Raw genomic sequence first — 20,919 nt, forward strand, 5'->3', positions numbered from 1 at the left:
CACACACACTTGTCTAATTCCTGGGTGATCAACAGAATGCATTTGTGAAAAGACTGCCTGGATCAGAGATGCAGCCTGTGGGCCTTTGGTACAGAGATTCTTCTCAGTGCAAAATCTAACTGGCCTTTATGGATATCACATTAGCATCATGCACAAAATGTTCATCTGCCTCACTCTTGAACCCTTTTTCCTGACCCTCAACGAATGCTTTTTGGAGATATAAATGTGTGAAAGGTGGTCATTTATATAAACCTGGAGAAATACAAGGAGATAGCTTTGGAAGAAAATTGTTATTGCACTCTGATCTTGAAGGAAAATTGATTTATTATTATGAAATAACAAAGTACTCTTAAGGCTAAAACCTTTTTGCCCTACTTCAACCTGACAAAAAGGTTTACTTCCAAGTTATAAACCCATCCAAAGCGTGGCCTCTAATGGAAAATCGGAGAGCTCCTTCACACATGGCAATAGAAGCTGCTGTGCTAATAAAAGGCTTCATTAAAATATGGTCGGAATCTGTGTGCTATGGCAGTTTTCAGCCACAAAGTGAAAAAGAATTGGTTGCACCTGTAATGAGAGTTCAATTACATGATCTTGGGGAAAAAACTAGAAGGAAATTAAATATTGAATCCTTCATCACTGAGTCTTTATCTTAAAGGGAATAATGTATGGACTGGGGAGGACAGTAGTGGGGATCAGCAGACACGGCCTGTCCTCTGTTTATTCTTTACCGCGAGGTAGCTGTTTTCCAACCAACCATTTCTCCCTCCATGTTTAGTTCCATCATGACATAGGATGACACAAGACCACTTGCTCCACACAACACAGAAATGTTGAAAAGGTTGACAGGTGAAGCCAACAAAGAACTATGAACTCTCCGGACACAATAGTAATATTGACACTGCGCATTCTCTCAACTATTGATCAGGTGCAATGGCCTAAATAGTGGAGAGCAGCAGATTGATACTTTGATCTCTCGGTCCCCAGCTGGGAGCATTGTGGGCTAATAACAATATCTCCCTGGATTCTCTCCTAACTTGTGCTATTTTGTTGGATTTTCAAGTTACCTGAATAATCTGAAAATCATTTAAGATATTTATAGAGCAAAGGGTTTTCAAATCCCTTCAGAGGATTTCGTTTGATCAAAGCCCAGCCCTAAAATAGTTGCTCTTTTTCAGGTGTGCTCTGCCCTTTGCCCAGTACATCCTTCCTCCCCTTTATACCTACTGACCTTTATTTTTGCCTCTAAAATTCCCAAATCCAATTTTGCCTCGCTGAAATATCCACAAACCTTGAACAATGGGGATGATTTACTTCTGGCCAGCGTCCAGGGCCATTCGCCAACCTCCCCAACACAGTCTCAAAACTTACCAGGGCAGTGGGTGTGAGCGGCCCCCACAGAGGGATCCTGGGGACTGCTCAGATCCAACATATTCAAATTTAGAAAGGTTGAGCCTTTCCAATACCTAGTGCTCAAATGAAATCTGATTATACTATCCCTAAATAAACCCTCCAGCTCTGTCCTAAGTCACAACAATGCCCATCATGCAGAAAAGACAAAATTGCTTCTAGCACACTCCTCACACCTTGCAGTAAGTAATAAATACTTAATGAATGAATATGCAGGAAGGTGCACTAAATGGCGGAATGCATATTCTACACCCACGGTCGGAGCAATTATGATTTTGGAAGTGGGCTTCACGGGGGAGTAACAGTTACCTGAATAACTGTTCTACTTAAACACATAAATGAAATGGCTTTATTTCTAATGGAAACTTGATATTTGAGAGAAATCACTTTTACTTTATTAGTATTTACTTCTTTTAAGTATAGTTTACATCAAGACAATATTTAAACGCTGCAATTCTCTTATTTTTCTGTATCTTCATATTGGTTCTTTTTCAGTTTGGGTCTGTGAGAACATACTATGTCATATCCGCCAATAGTTCCCTCATCTCTGTTCTCTGTTTTCATTTTATGCAGGTTTTTTTTTTTCCTGCAGGTATGTTGTATCCTATCTAAATGTGGTTTGGTAAGATGAAAAGTGGGAGGAACAAAACATTATTGAGATTTTTCCCATGCATATTTTGTGTACCTCATTTTCTTTTCCCCTTCAGAATAGCACTTTTGGATAAACACTAGCTGCCCCAGTTTACAGATGAAAAAACTAAGTTTTAAAAAACATACGACTTCCCAGCAGACTGATAAGTGTCAGCAACAGGAAAAGACAAAACAAACAAACAAACAAACAAACAAACAAAACGTGGCAGTTAAGAAATGAAAAAATAAGAGATAATATTAAAGTAACCTTTTTAGAACTACAATTTGGGACATTTGCTATGATTTTCAATTGCTGCACGCTTGAAGGGTTCTACCTAGCTCTTTATCCCAATTATGGTTCAGGAACCACAGGGCAGGAAGACAGGAGGCAGCAGTGGAAGGTGACTACAGCAGTAGAGGGGAAGAGGAAGTGAGGAGTGCCTGAAATGTGCGGCCATAACCCCGCGCTCAGGTATTAAACTGACTCAAGGTATGTCGCCATCATGGTAGGTGGTGATATTGTACTATCTTGGAGATTTGGGGGAGCTTTTTTTTTTTTTAATATCTGAAGTTAATCCGTAGTATAGCTGTGTATTTCCTGGGTTCCTGCCTCTTGTATACCTGCTAGTTATGTTAATTTTTGGCCCAGCATTAGAACCAGAAAGGAAACTGTATCTGTCCTTCATACCTCTCTGAGAAATCAGATCGAAATCCAAGAGCCCTTGGCCCTGCACCTAGATGTCTCCTGCACTTCAAACTCAGCATGTCCCACATTGAATATATTTCCAACCTCTGACTATTCACCCTTCTTTTTTGACTTATTTTAAATGAGTGGTACCCCCATCTACCCAGTCACCCAAATCAGTAACCTGGGTGTAAGCCTTGGGAGGTAATGGCATAGTGGCTAAGTGTGTACAGATTTTTGCAGTAGGTGGGTTTTAAGGTCAGTGGTTGCAGTTTGAAAATTTGGCTCTGATGCTAACAGTGTGACTTTGAAAAAGTTACTTCACCTCTTTAAATCTCAGTTTAACAGATGTAACAATCACACCTTTTCCTTAGTGTTATTGTGCAGGACACATAACATAATCTAAGTGAAGTGCTTAACACAGTGATAGGCATCTATTAAGACCCCAAAAAATTAATTATGGTGATGACCGTGGTGATTAGTAATGGTCTTTGACTTTTTCCTCAGCCATTCTTTAGGAAAAGTCACCAAATCCTGCAAATTCCAAGCACTGTCAGATCTTCACTTTATGTCTATCACTTTACCTGAGCTCTAATTATTTCTTGCATAACCATTATTGTTGGCTTCTAACCTGTGTCTTTATTTCTTGCTTACCATACCTCCATTCATCCTTCATGCTGCCCCAGAAGTATAAATACAATTTTGTTTTCCTCTGCTTAAAATTCTGTAGTAGTTTGCCCAGTGTTTATAAATCCCAAACTCCTTTTTATGTCATAGCAAGTCTTGCATGATATGGACCCTGAATATTTATCTAACCACATCTTTGGCCTCCTGCCACTCACACCCTTGATTTCCGTTTATGCAAAATATGAATGAGAAGGAACCAAAGTCATTTCACTTCTTCATGCCTTTACTTGTACCCTTACGTCTGCCTGAAATGTCCTGCCATTTTCTCGAACTTTCCAACTCCTACTCACTGAATTCCCAGGAAGCAGCTCCACCTCCTCTTTCCTACCATTCCCAACCCCTAAAAATAAACTGGTTGCTTTCTCCTTTATGACATGCAAATTTGGTATAGACTTCCATGACAGCACTATCACAGGTTACTGCAATAATAATCATTCAACAACAACAATAATAATAATCACATAGCTAGTCTGATCCTACTGGATGCCAACATCTATCACACCACCTAGCAGAAATCTGAGTGGAAGTCTTGGGGAACCAGTGGAGAATAGTGGCTTACCAAGAAGAAAAAGGAAGGCATTCAAGCAAATTAGTTGTCAAGTGTAATTCATTTCCAGAGACTCGGGGTATAGGAATGGAAAAGTCTTTGGTAGCTGGCAAGTTCTGGGGGTGGGAGGAGTCTCCAAATCATTCATTCTCCTAGAAGATTATATAAATTGATTCTCATTCTTCTTTGATGTTCATTAAAGATGCACTCTCATAGACACTTCAGAGTCCTATAATGTATTAGCTTTCCATTATTGCCATACAAAGTACCACAAATTTACTAGCTTAAAATAATACACATCTATTATCTTAAATTTAAGTCTGACACAAGTCTCACTGGGCTAAAATTAGGTGCCAGTGGGATTGCATTCCTTACTGCCAGCTCTGGGGTGAAATCTGTTTCCTTGGCTTTTTCAGGTTGTTGACAGAGTTCAGTGTCTTGCAGTTGTAGGGCTGGCATCCAGTTTCTCAGTTGGTTGTCAGCTGAGGGACATCCATAGCTTCTAGAGGCATCCCACATTCATTTTGAATTGCTTCTGCTTTTGCTCCCCTCTTGTATCTCTCTGACCACAGTCTTTTAAAGAACTAATATGATTAGACTGGGCCCTCTGGATATCACATCTGCAAAGTCCTTTTTGCCATGCAGGTAATATATTCACAGGTTCTTGGGATTTGGGCATAGTCCAGTTTTGGGGAGCATTATTTTGCCCACTCTATATAGAACCCAATAACTACTGTCAGGCTGCTCCTTCTGAAAGCTAGGAGGCTTATGATATGTGGAATAAAAGCCTCCCTGGTTCTGCAAAATAGGATAATTCTTTTCAGTTGAGTCCTCTGAATATCTTGTTGTAAGGTATCTGAAAGAACGAGAGATAGACTTGCATCTCTAGTGTTGCAAGATCTTGAGATTGTTTGAGTGAGTTTCTCATGCCCTTGGAAGGCATGTTAGTTCCCTAGTATTTAGGACTTTATTTGGCATGTGTTAGTTTGATTTACAAGATACAGACCTTTGGAACAAAGTTGGTATGCCTCTATTAGGAATTCTCTGACATTGCCTCTACTTTTTCATTCTCCTTTCCATTCCAGTCTCTGATTGCAGTTCCCATTATGCAGTGGATGTTGGCATTCTTCATTATAAGGTGCTATCCAGCCCTGAAATCTCCAGCTCTCTCAATCCAGCCTTCTGGTCTAACATCATTCCCAAGCTCTTTTTTCACTGGTGGAAAGCCACCTTCTTTCTCAGCTAGAGACCATGACTCTCAATTCTCATTTCACTCAAATAAATACTTCCTTCCTTGTCACATTCCTTTTTCCTCTTCCTTGAACTGGCCTGTCAAATGGTGTTCCCAAAATGCTTTGATTCTCAAACCTACGGCTAACTATATCCCATCAAATCCTCACAATAAACTACTCTGAAGTCTTACCAAATGCTGTTTCCAGAGTTCCCAAAGATCTTCTTTGTCAGAATCAGTGTTCTTTCATCCAGAAGCAAGTATCTTACTTCTCTTCTGCAATTGGCTACTTCCCTCTTGCAATTGTATTCCACTGACCCCGTATTTTTTTTTTACTCTTCCAGTTTTCACACATTTTTAAACTCCTCACCATCTTTCTTGACTTTTTTTGCCTCATAATAAGATCCCCCAAGATTTAGTTCTATTACTTTTCCTTCTGGCAACCCAAGTAGAGGTCATCACCTGAACAGCACCTCGATGCCTTTGTAACAAAATCATCAAGCACCCACTATCTTCCTAAATAACCACCACATTAAATTGAGGTAGTGAGATTTGGAATCTCCCCTTGAAGGGTACTTTTCCACATTGCTGCTGCCTTCTTTAGTTCCTACACATCTATCATTAAACAAACACCCTGGCTGATGCCCACTGAAGCTTTGTAGAACCTTGAAATGAGAATCTGAATCTGAATTTCTAAGATTGGGTAAGTCGTTTAGCTACCAAGTATAGTCTCAGTCACCACCAGGTATGGCTCATCCTAATAAGAGATTTTACTTTAAGAGTGTGCACCTTAAATCCAGTGGCAATTTACATTTCTATCTCATTATGTCTAGGTTAGGTAAAATGTCATCCTGATACTCTCATCTGAATGTAAAACAAGTAAAGCATTCTTGCTCTAATAGAGAAGGCAAGATAAACAATAGATATCTTACAAGAGGAAAGGCTTGTTTACTGAACTGTATAAGCTTTAGGGACTCAGTTCTATAAGGAAGCATAGATTTTTTTTTCCCTCTCCTGGCCATGAACATCTACCACTCATGTTACAAATCAATATTAATAGAATAGCATGGTGTTCTTGCCCCCTTTAGACTATGTGAGTCATTGCAATCAATCAGATTTGCATTCATAAAAGCCATGGTGTACTGTAAAAAGTTAATATTCAGGAGAAAAAAGAATTTAAGTCATTCATAAAAAAATGCCTTTTGAAATTATACTTGAGTTGCCATGAACATAGAAAGAAAAAAAAATCTAACAAAACGTTATATCTTAAAAATAAGATTCTATTGGGGCGCCTGGGTGGCACAGCGGTTAAGCGTCTGCCTTCGGCTCAGGGCGTGATCCCGGCGTTGTGGGATCGAGCCCCACATCAGGCTCTTCCGCTATGAGCCTGCTTCTTCCTCTCCCACTCCCCCTGCTTGTGTTCCCTCTCTCACTGGCTGTCTCTATCTCTGTCGAATAAATAAATAAAATCTTTAAAAAAAAAAAAAATAAGATTCTATTGACATTTATAAACGATCATTTCTCTGCTAAATTTCCTTCTCATTATATGTAATCACTTTAAATCTTACTAAAAGATGTAAACTGTCAGGACCTTTATTTGTAAGTTATCTTGAAGATATGTTTTAAGTCCAATATTTTGCCATATTTTAATCATTTAGAGGATTTTATTTTCATTGTATTTTTTGTACCGTATTTCATTGTACATTTTATTTTATATTTTGCTTAAGTAAACATTGGAAGGAGTTTTGCTTTTCAGTTTCTCTTTCAGACATTGGCAGAAAAATGCTATGATTTCTTAGTTAAGCACCAGACAGTGATGTGCTGAAGCTAGCTCATACATGCTTATAAGAAGAGCCAATAGCATGCATCGTTTTCCAGTTCTGCATTCAGAGATGGCACATTGGTGGCTCAAAATAGGCCATGGTTGGGGGTATTCACACAATGGAAATCAGTAAATGCTATAACCCAGGGCTTTTCTCCCAGGAAGCTGGTTATAAGCATTAAGCAGCATACCATTGATACTGGTGTATGTGTAGCTCTTCTCATACACAGTTAGCTGCTACGTCAGGGGAGCCACTTGTGCTGGTACCTTGTATTTGTTGTTTTGTTGTCATGTGTGTCATTGCTGCTTGTTGTTTTGTGTGGTTTGTGTTGTTGCTTATTTTGTTTGTTTTGCAGTTAACTTATTTCTGCTGTAAAACTGTCACTATGAACTGCGAAACCATTTGTAGTAGTGAATCCTTTTTGTGTAGTCCTTTGACAAGGCACCAACTACAAATAGTCACTGTAATAAACATACCATCAGCCACACAATCAATACACTTTCAGAGAGATCCAAGGACACTGAGCTTACTTAACCTAAAGGAAAAATGAAATTGTCCTGTGGGTCATTCAGATAGAGCTTTAAGAGAACATTAAAAGTGATTGTAGCAATAAAAATCAAGATGAATCAGTGGGGAAAGAAGTCAGTTGTTTCCAAAAATAATGGAATTATTTGAAAAGGTTAACCGTTAATTAAGAATAGAGAGAGAATGATGAAACATATGCATCTCTGAAATTTTTAGCAAAATAATATTGACAAGGAGCCAATTCCATTTCTTCTACTTTTCCTTCAGTGCCTCCATTTCAGTCTCCATCATACTGTGGGTTTTGATTAAGGAAGAAAAAAAAAAGCAGTAGAGGTTTGGGGGTACATAAACTTAAATAATCTAAAGGATAGTCTCAAATAACAAAATTTTGCTGAACTTGATACAGAAGTCTGAATAGAGTATGCATTTATGATTCTTGCAATTGAACACATTGAAGGTTTTCAAACTGGTTAAAAAAACTTCAGAGTGATGTGCATCAGTAGAATAATTTAATGTTTTCTCAGAAACATTTTGAACAAGCCTAAAATATGTTTCTTCTCTGAAACTCTTTAATTGGGAACATAAGTGGATTTGACCACTATTTAGCAATTCCTAGTGCAACTACACTGTCTAGGTTAAACCAGGGCCTGACAAACTTTGGCGGTAGGCCAAACCTGGCTTACCATCTGATTTATATAGCCCCTGTGTGAAGTATGATTTTTTACAATTTTAAATGAGAAAAATCAAAAGAAGAATATTCTGTGACATGTGAAAACTACATGAAATTTGAATTTCCATAAAGTTTCTTTGGAACATCGCCATGCCCATTCTTTTACATGTCCTTATGACTGCTTCCAGGCCATCATGGCAAAGTCGAGTAGTCGCAACAGAGATTATACGGCCGGCAAAGCTTAAAATATTTACTAAATGTCCCTTAGCAGAAGTTTGCTAAAGCATAGACTAAATTACACTTATTTTTTATTTAGTGTTTGATTCCATTCCTTTAACTTGAGTCAAATTAACAAGATAACAATTTTCTTAAGGATATTGAATAGCTAAAGAAGTTAATTATGAAACACATAAACAAGGAAATAAAATGATGTGGATGCAGTCCACTGAGGTCATAACAGATCATGTGTTCAGATTTTCCATTTCCTCTCAATCATCTCCAGCCAAAGGCTCTTAAGCAGCTGGTGGATCTTCTCCTCATGTTCCCTCCTCACCAAAGCACGGAAGATAAAAGGGCAAAGCTTTTTGGAAGTATTTTTTAAAAGGTCAGTAACAATAATACTCAAGGCAGAGATAATAAAGATGAGACCTTGTAATTATACTGTATTCTATTTCTCTGTATATTATAAGCATTAATTTGTCAAACATATACTTTTAAAATATGCCCAAGTTTTATAAATTCAATTTCATCATTACTTCATTTTTTAAGACCAACAGCTGCAAATGATTTAAATCATCTGAAACTTCTCAGAACCTGGCCATAGCTTTGAGCACATGTGTATATGTGAATATACCCTGATGTCATTTGTCCTGCTTATATGCAAAAGCAGGTAACCAACCAGAAGAAGAGAACTAATTATCTCCAGATTAAGGCTAGCCAAATATAGACAAAAATGGATTTTGAAAAATCATGAACTTCTCCCCATGAATCCCTTTTTATTACTTTCCTTATATTACTAAATATGGTTTTGAATAATTCTATCTTCATCTCTGTTCTGTGTAGGTTTTCATAACGATGGGTACAGGAAGAGAGGCAATCTAACTTCTCATTTTTAAGAGGCAAGATTTACTTAGGATTACCTATCCAAATCTCAAACTATCTTGAGATCTTCAGAGTTTCAAGGGAAGACAGACATGCAAAGTACAAAGATTCAGGGATAGAATTGACACTGAGACAGGGCAACATTCATTTTGACCAAGAAAGTAATCCTAATATATCAGTAAAACAATTCAGGTTTAATTATCATTTGCTTAGCATTTTATCCTGAAAGGAGAGCATGTGATATATCCCCCATATTGTGGCAGAGACAACTAGGTAATTCTGAAGTGACCATTTGAAGGTCACAAAAGCAATAACTAACATAAGCCCTGTTTAAGACTGTCTTCTGACTCCAAATTCATATCTTTTGCAACTGCTTTTCAGTTCTAGGGTTCAGAATTCAAGAAAAGCACCTTAGGAATTCTCTCTTAGGACTTTTGACATCTGATTTAAAAATACTCAGTTAATGTCATTTGGCCTTTCAGAATCTAGAATATAGATTTATTTCTCCTCACTTCCCAGGAAAGCCTTCTCCAGGGTTTAGCATGCGCTGTGACTGAGGATGCATTAGGAATTCACATGTGAAGGTTCCCTTTAAGACGTATATGTACTGTGTGTGGCCCACCATGTTATGGGGCGCGGGGAAGGGAGAAGAACAGTTAATACATAGACTCCCTTCTGAAATCAATAACTAAAATAGAAATAGAAGCAAAATATTTGGAAGCTAGTATGATATTTCTGTTGTTTGTGCAAATTTTTAAGAGAATGTGTTTTCTTTCAGTGGCATTTCTTGCTATTGCATATTAGATCTGAATAATGTAAAATTACATTTAAATCTGTTTACAATCTCATTTTGGAGTTTATCCTATTGGTTAGCTGCCCCCTAAAGAATATTTCTTATTGTGCTTATTCAAGATTTGCTTATTCTGTATATAAAATGTAGGTAAATGAGATCCTCATTTTTAAGATTTCCTACAAAATGATAAAGGATTCTATGTGGCAAAACGGAGGTATGAAAGAGTGGTATCGCTCTTCATGGTGCTCAAGACATTTTAAATTGATCGTTTCATTTTGCAAACTATATTGGGAAATGATCTGAACTTACACAGGGGGCTTAATTTCTTTTTGTAGCCGAGGCCTGAAAATGCTGTAGAATTTTATTGATTTACTTTGAGAATCACTGCACTGTCCTTCAAGAAATCCGAGCTGAATCGGAAGGACATATTACAGTCGCTGTGTCAGAGATGGAGCCATTTGTCTCACAACATTACACAATATATATTGAAACTTCGGATCCATTTTGCTTGTCTAAAATACAACTTTTATATTTAAGTCATTTTAATGACAAGCTAGAATAAAAACTAATGATCAGATCTTCTGGTGTAGATTTTATTATGACAAGTTTGCACTTTGCTAGGCATCCGAAATTTGGTTCCTTACTGAGATAGCCCTTGACTGAATATTATCTGATTATCCTAATCAGTATTTATACTTTTTAAAGAAGCCTTTCCATGTTTCCCATTCTGCCATATCCCATACTTTCAACTTCTTATAGCTTAGGGACTTTTTCTTTAAGCTTTTCCAAGTCTCACAGTTTTCCTCCTCCTCTTGTTTAGGACCCATGGCACTGTTGGTTTGAGATCTCAGCTTCTGTCTGTGGGGTTAGCCTTCCCATAGGGATGCCCACATCTTCAACTTTCCCCTTGTTGGGTGAAGATTTCAGAACTGACATACAAATACACGGCTGAACCTTAGCACGAAAAATGTGATTTTTAAGAGAGGTTGTATGAGGCCAAAGAAAAATATGACATTTCAAATTTACAGGTCAGCTTGATTCCTTGGAATTATTTGTGTATAGACTTGCTTTTGAAAAGATGGAAAATTTTAAGATTATATGTATTCTTATGTATGACCTTTCAGTAACCAGTGGCTACTCAACCCTGTTTTTTAAGCTGGCAAGCCTCTGGCAGCTATATTTTCCTATTTGATCATTGGATATCTCAACAGACGAGGTAGCTTTACTCTTTTTGTTTGTTTTGTTTGTTTCCATTGAGGTAAGCATCGAGTAGGCATGGAATAATGCCTTCTGGCTTGTTTCTAGGCCAGCTGAAAACATGATTTTAGTTGTATTCAATTATAACTATTCTATAAACCCACAACATCGAGTCTAGAGATAGTATCAGGAGCAGCCATTTAACAAATGTGTGGTTTGTGACGACTGCATGCCAGGCACTGTTCTGGTGTTGGAAACAGAGCATAAACCTTCGTACTTGTACTGAAAGGGCTTTCGTAGAGTAAGACAGAGAAACACAAATAAAGTCCCATGGTTAGTGCTATAATAAATAGACTATAAGAACTCTAGGGTTTACCCCCTAACTTAGCTTTAGTGGATCAGGACATTCTATGCAGAGTGAACGTCCTGTGTAAAGATCCAGACAAGTTTAGCATGGAGAAGAGGCTTGTGAAGGAAACAGTGGCCAGGTCAGGAAGGGCATTGCATGTTCTATCAGGAAGTTTGGGGCGGGGGGCGCCTCTGATGGGCTTTTAGGAGGACTATGGCCTTATCAGATCAGATCTGCAACAATCAAAGAGATCGGTGATTCAATGTAAGGAGACGAGATTGCAATGGAGAGAAGAGGATGGTTAGGAGAGAAACAGACCAGAACTGACTTGGCTATTGATGAAATGAGAGGACTGAAGGAGTCGGAGGAGTCAAGGTTTTGTTTTTGTTTTTTCAAGATTCTATTTATTTATTTGTCAGAGAGAGAGGGAAAGGGAGGGAGAGAGAGAGAGCACAAGCAGGGGGAGAGGCAGGTAGAGGGAGAAGCAGGCTCCCCGCTGAGCAAGGAGCCTGATGTGGGACTCGATGCCAAGACCTTGGGATCATGCCCTGAGCTGAAGGCAGATCCTTAACTGACTGAGCCACCCAGGCGTCCCTGATGAGTCAAGTTAATTGTGGCCTGGATGGATGAAGAATTATACCTTGGAATGTGTGCTCTTATGTTAAAAGACTTCTGCATGATGAAGATGATTTAATCTTTGTATTTTGACTATTTAAAAATATATATATATAAATATTTATATAAAATATAAACAAGTTTCTTTAAGTTCTTTAACAAGAAAGCTCTCTACTACCGTATTTTCACATTTCCTTGCTAGAAGGGACAGATGGCAGGCGCAGATTGGGAAGAGGTGATTAAAAAGTGAGAATTATCTATCGGTGAGGCCAGGCCTACCTCATCAAAGCACCTGTAGTCGGGGTAAGGATTTGGAAGGGAAGGTAGGACACTGTACCTGTGGGTATACACCTTCTGAAACAATGAAGCGCCTGCTGAAAGCTGGGACAGTTTGTCTTCTATTTTAAAGTCTCAAATGAGAGTCAGTGTCAGTCTCAGCCAAATTCCTTGAAATACTGTCATATATTTCAGGGAGCTGAAAGGAGATCTTTTATTACATCCTTTCAAATCCTGATGTGCCCTCTAGAAGTTGGCTTTAAAATACTTGTAGTCTTTTTTTTTTCCCCAGCGCAGACTCAGAAGGCTATTTTTTTTTTTTTCATTTTCAGGTAGCTACAAAGTTTACTTTTGAAGTAGAGATTTGCTTTTCCAAGAAATACTGAAGGTCTTCTCTATGACAGTACAATTTGAACTTTAAGAACTTTGCAGTATATTCAACTTATGTGACTTTAGGCTGCCAATTTTATTTTTTGAAAAGTCAAACTGAGGTTTTTAGTCTGCATATAAATTCTTGTGGGTTCCTTTAAGAGCCACCTATTATTTATTGCATGACCTTTTTAAATAAAAGAGCTATGCTGTAAAAATCTCCTCCTCATTTTTTTTCTATCTCCTTTTCTTCTTATTTCTCCCCTTCTTCTATTCATTTTCAGTCCAACAAATATTTATTCTTGGGCTGATTCATGTAAGGCATTGTTTTACCCTAGAAACTTGAAGAGGGGAGGAAAGCTATTCCTACTGCCACATGATTGGAATCTCTCACCTGCTTCTCTCTGTTCAACTTTCACCTTTTTTGTTTTGTACCTGGCTTGATTCTTTTTTTTTCTGTCTTTGTGTTCTTGTAAATGCGCTATTGTTTATATGTGAGTGGACAGCATTTTCTTTTTCACTTAGTTTTCAAGCAGGCAAGCACGCATGTGTGACATGTGGGCCCTCAAATGTTTTCCTCTTCAACATGGAGGCTGGAGGAAGATGTGGATGGCACACCTGGTCATTTCTTCTTAGGGATTCTTAAAGACCCATTTGCATTTGTGGCTCTGCTTGGTAGTCAACAAAATGATGGTGATAACATTTGACAGAAATATATCAACAGATGCAGGACAAGAGTGAGCTGTGCTCAGGTAGGTAAAGGAGAAGCTTACTAACACAGACTGCCCAAAGCCGGAGACACCACTGTGCTCCCAGTGAGAAGGCCAAGCTCCCTGGTTTTCCAGGCCCCCTAAAGACCCTGACACTATGCTCCTGCCATTTTCTTGAGATGATGATCCTGTAAGAACTTTGGAAAAGCTCCCCTTCCCAGTTTCACGGGGTTTTGAACCCCTTTGGCTGCTCCTCACAATAAAAGCAAGTTCTGGCTACTATCTGCTGCAAGTGGTTGGTAACAATCCTAGAATCTCCCTATGTCCTTGCCCAAGCTCTCTTTCCCCCGTGGTCCATCCCTATCACGGAATTAGGTCTCAGGCCTGCTGAGGTCTATTCCTACAAGTTTCAAATTCTGTGATTTTTTTTTTTTAACAAATGAATAACACTGCAAATTTCTTGGTTATTTTTTCATTCTTATTTTGTGCAGTTTGAATTTGCAACTTCAGCCCAATTGTTAAAATAACTCTAAAGCGAGGAGAGCCAAAGATTTCATGCTAACTTCCAACCCCAATTTGTACTGCGTGTTTAGAGCAATATGTTAAGGAGAATTCCAAAGCTTCACGCTGGTTCAGTGAGAGAGAGCTCTGGTCTGTCAGGGATATATTCCACAGGCAAGAGAGGGGAATAATGGCATGTGTTCCTGACATTTTCCATTCCTGGCCTACCACTCTCCTAAATCTTTAAAAGAGAGGAAGACATACCTCTCCTGTGGCCCTCACGGGGCATACATCGGCCTGTTGGATGCTGGCTGTGAGTTATATTACTAGATCTGCCAGTGACGATGGATGTGATACGAAATACATCACTTGGGGCATTTCAAGCAAGCACAGAAATGTCTGGTAAAAATAACAGAAGACATGGATCCAGCAGCACTTTCTCTAGCAGATTTGCCTCTATGATTGCAAGGAAGCCCGAGCGCATAGCCTTTCCTTGCAGCAAAATGATGTCACTGACATGGTAGGATTTGTGGGGTTCCGAGAACACTTGCCGTAACAAAAATAAAAATCTATTCCATCAGTTTGTGAGTGGTCCCTGAAATTTAATCATGAGGAGTGTATCCCTGTGGTACACCAGGGAAATGGAACTCTGCTATGTAAATAGACTGTAGAATTAAAGAACCCTTGAAGTGGGAAGGGATGATAGGGACATTGATTTCACTACTGTTGTTTTCTAGTTGAGGAGAGAGCGGCACCCTGACCAGTTGAGTCTCTTTAATTTCTAGTATTTATCCTCTAGTTATTACCAACTGTGTTCTAGATTAGGAAACTTAAACATAGAGACTTTGAGTCATGTGTTTAAGAGCACACAGCTAAGTTAGTAGCACAGTCAGAATTTGAATCCGACTTGGTCTGGCCCTTAGCCCATATGCTCTTTGCACAAGCCCACATTGCTGTCCATTTTATTATTACTTTTACCATCCATTCTCTCCACTATCCAATTCATCTATGTGTCCCTTACTCTACTGAAATCTGATCTCTGCTACTTTTGACTTCGTAAGCAGACGATAAACTAATTTATGTCTTGTGTTAATAAGACTCAATGCCTTACAACACTTACTGTGACCTACTTTTTGATAGTTCTTAGAGATATAAAAGAGATATCACCACTGCCCTGAAAAATTCCCGAATATTACTGCACTGCCATCTGTCTAGACAACCCATCAGTTTTTGTGAACAGATTTGTGATAAATTATAGCTATACTTTCCATCATTCCCAACACTGAGCCACTGTGTTCTTTGGGCTATTTCGGATCTGCTTCTTCTCTCACATTACACTTCTTTCCTGTCTTTTTCTTCTTATTATGAAATATTAAGAATGTCCACCTTACGAAGGCTCTCTCTGATTAATTAATAACTGCTTGAAAAGGTCTTTGAAAACCTGAAATACAAAGCAAACTGTAAACTATTTTCTCCTATAGCTTTTGGCATTTTTCCTCCCTAGGACACTTGAAGGTCTTTCCCATTGTCTGGGCCCAGTCATCATTAAAACCCAAAGAAGTGGAATTGGTGGCATGAATGATTTACTTATTATTGCCCTTGGTCAGGCTCAGCAGGCAGGAAAAATTCAAAACCCAGGAAGCCTAGAGCTCTGCTTCATTATAAGGAAATGCCACCACCAGCATTTCTCACATCACTTTCTGAGAGGATATTTAAGAGGAAGAGGTTTTGTTGTTGTTGTTTCAGTTTTTCGCTCGTTTGTTCCCAGCAAGTCCTTGTTATCCACATTGAAACATAATGTCAGGTGATACCCTCTGACTTTGAGGCACCATTTAAAATAGGTATTGTCCCTTCCAGTTGTTGGAGAAAATTCATGGTATTTCCAGAGTCCAGATTTCACAGAGGATTTCTTTAGCACTAAGGACAAACACTCTTCTTCTGCACGTCCCTACATTTCTGTTTTCAAGCTGAGTCATTTTCTCTCTTCTAATCCCATATAAAGAGTTGAGAGTGACAGTAATAGAGTATCTTAAAGAAGGTGTAACTTACAGTTGCTTCAATTATTTTTCACCTTTCCACCCACTAGAGAGCCAAAAGGAGAAAACAGGGACTATTCTATGGAAATATTGATAAATATATGTCAGTTAAAGCTATTAAAATAAGGAAATAAGGAAATATTTATATCTACTAAATTGGTGAGGGGGGAGAAGCATTAAATGTTGATACCCTGACTAGTTTGCAGTGAAAACATCACACTCTGTAGTTGCTCTCAATTCAGGGCTGTACATTAGAACCCAGTGGGCAGTTTTTGTGACTTAGCAATGCCAGCCCTCCACCTCCACTCCCAACCCTCAAGGTTGGAGCAAAACATGCTTTCTGAAAGTTATTTTCATAATATTTAAAGGATCCAAAAATGTTTGCATTTCCAAACCTCATAATCTCACTTATGGTAAATTATCCTAAAGAAATAATTCAAAAATAAGGGGAAAGCTACATGAGAAGAGTTCACAGTTATTTATTATGCATAAAAATTTAAACAGCCTAAATATTTAATGGATGATAGTAATTTCTGTCCCCATCACCACACACCCACTAATATAACACCACCTGCCTGTGTTGGGTTTGAAACCCATCTAGTGCAGAGTTGGCTCTGGAACCAGGCCGAATGCAGCCCACGGGCAGCAGATTATCTGTGACTCTAGTGGGGCCTGCAAAGTCAGGGACAATTGGTATTGATGTCATTACTGAAATTATATTGAAAAAAATAGACATTTCTTGTAAATGACAAGAAGGAAATAGAGAAAAATAGAAAGGATTTGGTTTGTAGGAATAGTGAAATTGTGCAATGATTATTTTTCTTTCATTTTTAATTCTGTTAACATAATTTTAATGTTTGTACAAACATTTTTAATGGGAACTATTGGCAGGCTAAAGAGATTTTTTTAGCTTTATTAATTAATCTAAAGATTAAAATAGCATCAACTGGCCAGACTCAAGTAGCTTAAACTGTGCCTCAACTATTTGTCTCAACGATCATAGAGTATCTCTTCCTACCAGTGGGACAGGAAAATGGATTGTTCTTTCATTACTGGGACACATTTGGATTAAGACATTGTCTCCAGGATTAATATTATTCATTTTTAGGAAATGATTCGTGTATGCATTTTATTATATTAGCTAGTTACTAAGTCAGGAAGTCCTTATGGAATGATTCAAGGCAAGAAAGATTTGATTGAGGGAGTAGGGGAGGCTTCATTAAGATATAGTAAAAGCCCAGACTTTGGCATCTGGCACCTGGAAAAGAAAAGCATTGCAAACTTTAGTTTAACCCTGGGCTTGACTAGGTAACAGGGCTAACAGGCTGTTGGTCTTCTGTTCCTTTCTGGATACTTTTGTTGATAAATTGCTTCCAGGGGCTCACATTGCAGATCACCCTTTATCATAGGACTTGCCCAAACAAAGCATTGCAGGCTTTGGGACTTCCCCTTAACAAAGTTTAATTTAAAAGGGATTGTGTGTGTGTGTGTGTGTGTGTGTGTGTGTGTGTGTGTGTGTATTTTGTGCCAGCTATAGTCCCTGACATCCTAGACTTTATTGTCTCACATCAAGACTCACTTGTTTGGTCTCCACTATTGAGCACTCAGTTCACTTGAAGATGCTAATTATTGCTAATGGATGATATTGTCTCATCCACCAGGTCAATGAGTGGGTGACAGATTTATTAGTTTTCAGCCCAAATTTCCCTGTAGTCTTGATCCAGGCACTTGAGACCACTGGTGTTAATGTTCTGTACTTTTCTTCTTTTCCTTCCCAATTATTGGGAAAGGCTCCAGGGGATGCTGTGCTTCTCAAATATTGGAATGCACACGAATCACCTGGGATCCTGCTAAAATGCAGATTCTGGTGCAGTAGAGCAGCGGTAGTGAGAGATTCTGCAGTTCTAAGAGGCCCTCGGATGATACAGATTGTGTTGCTTATCCGTGGAATAAATACGCTTTGAAAAGCACAGGCTAGGGAATGAGAAAACCCTGATGGACATAGGAGGAGAAATATAGTCTTTTCCTACAACAATATGAACGTCAGCCTTCATCCCCCACTTGCAGTAATTCAAGTGATCATTCTAAGTCTAAAATTTGAAATTTGCTACAATTTTACTCCACCCCACAGAGGTCTTCTTTTTTCTTTCTTCTTTTCTTACCTCATACAGGAAAGATTATGGGAATAATAATGTAGATAATCCCTTCAATCGCCTGTATTCTTTAACATCCTTTTATTTGGGTTCTATATGTGGTATGCAGATTTACATGCAACTTAAGCCTATATATTTCACTGATTTAAAATTTTAAAATGACTGAATTTTTACAAATAATATATAATGCTTTCAGCTAATATGTATGTTATATAGTTATGTGCTTGCTTGGAAAAAAGAAACAATTATTTTGGTAACGGGGTAGCATAAAGAATCTATATTTGGAGTCAGATACTTGATTTTAAATTTGGGCTGTTTTAATTTCATTATGACTTTGACAATTTTATTATCTTCTCCACCTGTTCTTCATCATCTGTAGAGTGGGTATGATAACAATGGGAGGGAGTGTTGAAGCTGAAAAGACAAAATTTATGTGAAACATCTTGTAAACTGAAAGCATGTTACATAGTTGCTAAATGTTAACTATTATTAAGTTTTCATATACCTTGTCTGGTATCTCAGTATGTTTTATTATATTTCACATGCCAATATCAATGAATTGTATTAAATTTAAGTAAAGAAATAGAGTAAAAAAAAAAACCTCCTAAACTCATTGTACCTCTAGAAAGAAAATAAAGTTATAATATCGACACAGAATTTATTAACGAAGTAATCCCCTAAACAATAAAAATGTGCTAATTTTTGAAAAATAATTATTTAAGCTATTACAAGCTCCAGTGCTTTTATAGCTAACATTTTTTCCTCTAGTTTTGCTAAATCTAGTAGTTTATCTCAATTATTAAGTGACACTAATACATAAGTATCTAAGAGGTGAAATAAATCCCTATTAACCTTGCATAGAAGGGCTTCTGAAACAATGATCAAACTTCGTAAGAATGCAAAAATACTCCTTAAATATGATAATCATTCAGAAACAGTGACACAAGTATCTAATGAGTAAAAAATATTAATTTCCTTTTACTCTCCCCCAATATATGTAAATGTTAGCAAGCCTGATGAAAAGGTTGAATCAGAGATTAGCTCAAAACTGTCAAGGAGAATATCAAAACGGCACCTTCTAGGGCATGTAGGCAAACTAAATACTTAGTGGCGACAGGCTAATTTATCATAGTGCAGTTGCTATGGCAACAACAGTTCTTGGTGCCATGTGACCTAAAGCAGTGTCTGTTGACTGGCTCTAACTGACTGTCAGTTCAGCAAAGGTTCCACTGTTTCCAGTGAAAGGGAAGAGAGAGCATTGATACTTGTTGAAGAGGCATAATAATAATAGTGTATCTCAAACCATGAAAGCATCCCTTTGTCTCCTTGACATTTATTTTTATTCTGGTTAAAGGGACCCCTCTAATTTTTGTTACACAAAGGCCCTTTATTTAGTCACAGATTAAATATGTGTTTCCCTGTTTACTAAGAATTCCATCTATGCCAATAGAGTCACAAACAAATATTTAAAATCTTCTATGGTAATAATATTTTATTTACAATGTGCTAAATTTTGAACAGCATCTTTTCCAATATTTTTCATAAAATCATAAGAAATCTGCTGCATGAAATATGAAGTAATAACTAAATTTCCCTGCATATAATTTTCTCAGATGTAAAAAATGGAGCCTGACAGTGCTCCCTTCTGATCTGAAAGAACATGAGATCTTTGGGAAAGGTAGACAATAGGTTTGCACGTGATTTTTCTTGTCTTTTTGTCACTGTTATTTTCATTGATGGGTAAGTAACAAGGCCCATAGAGATAGTCACACTCTTTGATTCAACGATTCCACTCTTGGGATTGTATCTTGGGGAAATTCCACTAAATAAAGAGTTCTAGACATAGGGGAGAAAGAATGAGATTTGGAGTCAGATAGATATGAATTTCAAATCCTGGTTCTGCCACAGGCTCACTGAGTGCCCTTGGGGAAGTATTTTACCACGATGAGACTCAAGTGCCCTCATTTGTAAAACAGACTTGAGAGTATCCACCCTGAACGGTGATTGGGAGCCTTATAAATCATATGTGTGAAGTGTCTGGTCTATGCCCCGTGTATCTATCAGAGCTCTTCGCATGTGCTCTTCTCAGTGCAGCAGCGTCTGTAAAGCAAAATGTCGGAAACAATCTGTAGGCCCCCAATTAGAAATAGGAGCTAATAAATTCTATATTACCAAATTCGGTATATCAACAGAATTAAATAGGATGTAATCATGAAAATTTTGATTTTTAAAACTGACTCAGGGAGGAACTTCTATGATATAAAAATAAGAATATTATGAATAGCATAGGTAGAATTGTGGGCTGCATAATATGCTATCATTATATAAAGTGTACATATATGAGGAAGGTAATTTGCCAAATAAAAATAGCATAGGCTGTATGGTCTTCAGTGATTTTTGTATTAATATAGAACACCTCCTTTAAGGCATATTACTATCTTTTCAATTAAAAAATATAATGAAAGGAAAGAACGTAGAAGTCGGAGTGGTGAGGTGAGCCCCTTGCAAGTCTGCAGCAACTAGAATGCCTCCCTGAGTCCCTCTTTCTCTTGTACTTAAGAATTCATTCACCCAATCTATAGCAGACACTGAAATGTAGTTCTGCTAACAC

This window comes from Ursus arctos, unplaced genomic scaffold (assembly GCF_023065955.2).
Source record: "Ursus arctos isolate Adak ecotype North America unplaced genomic scaffold, UrsArc2.0 scaffold_4, whole genome shotgun sequence".
In the NCBI taxonomy this organism is placed as follows: Eukaryota; Metazoa; Chordata; class Mammalia; order Carnivora; family Ursidae; genus Ursus; species Ursus arctos.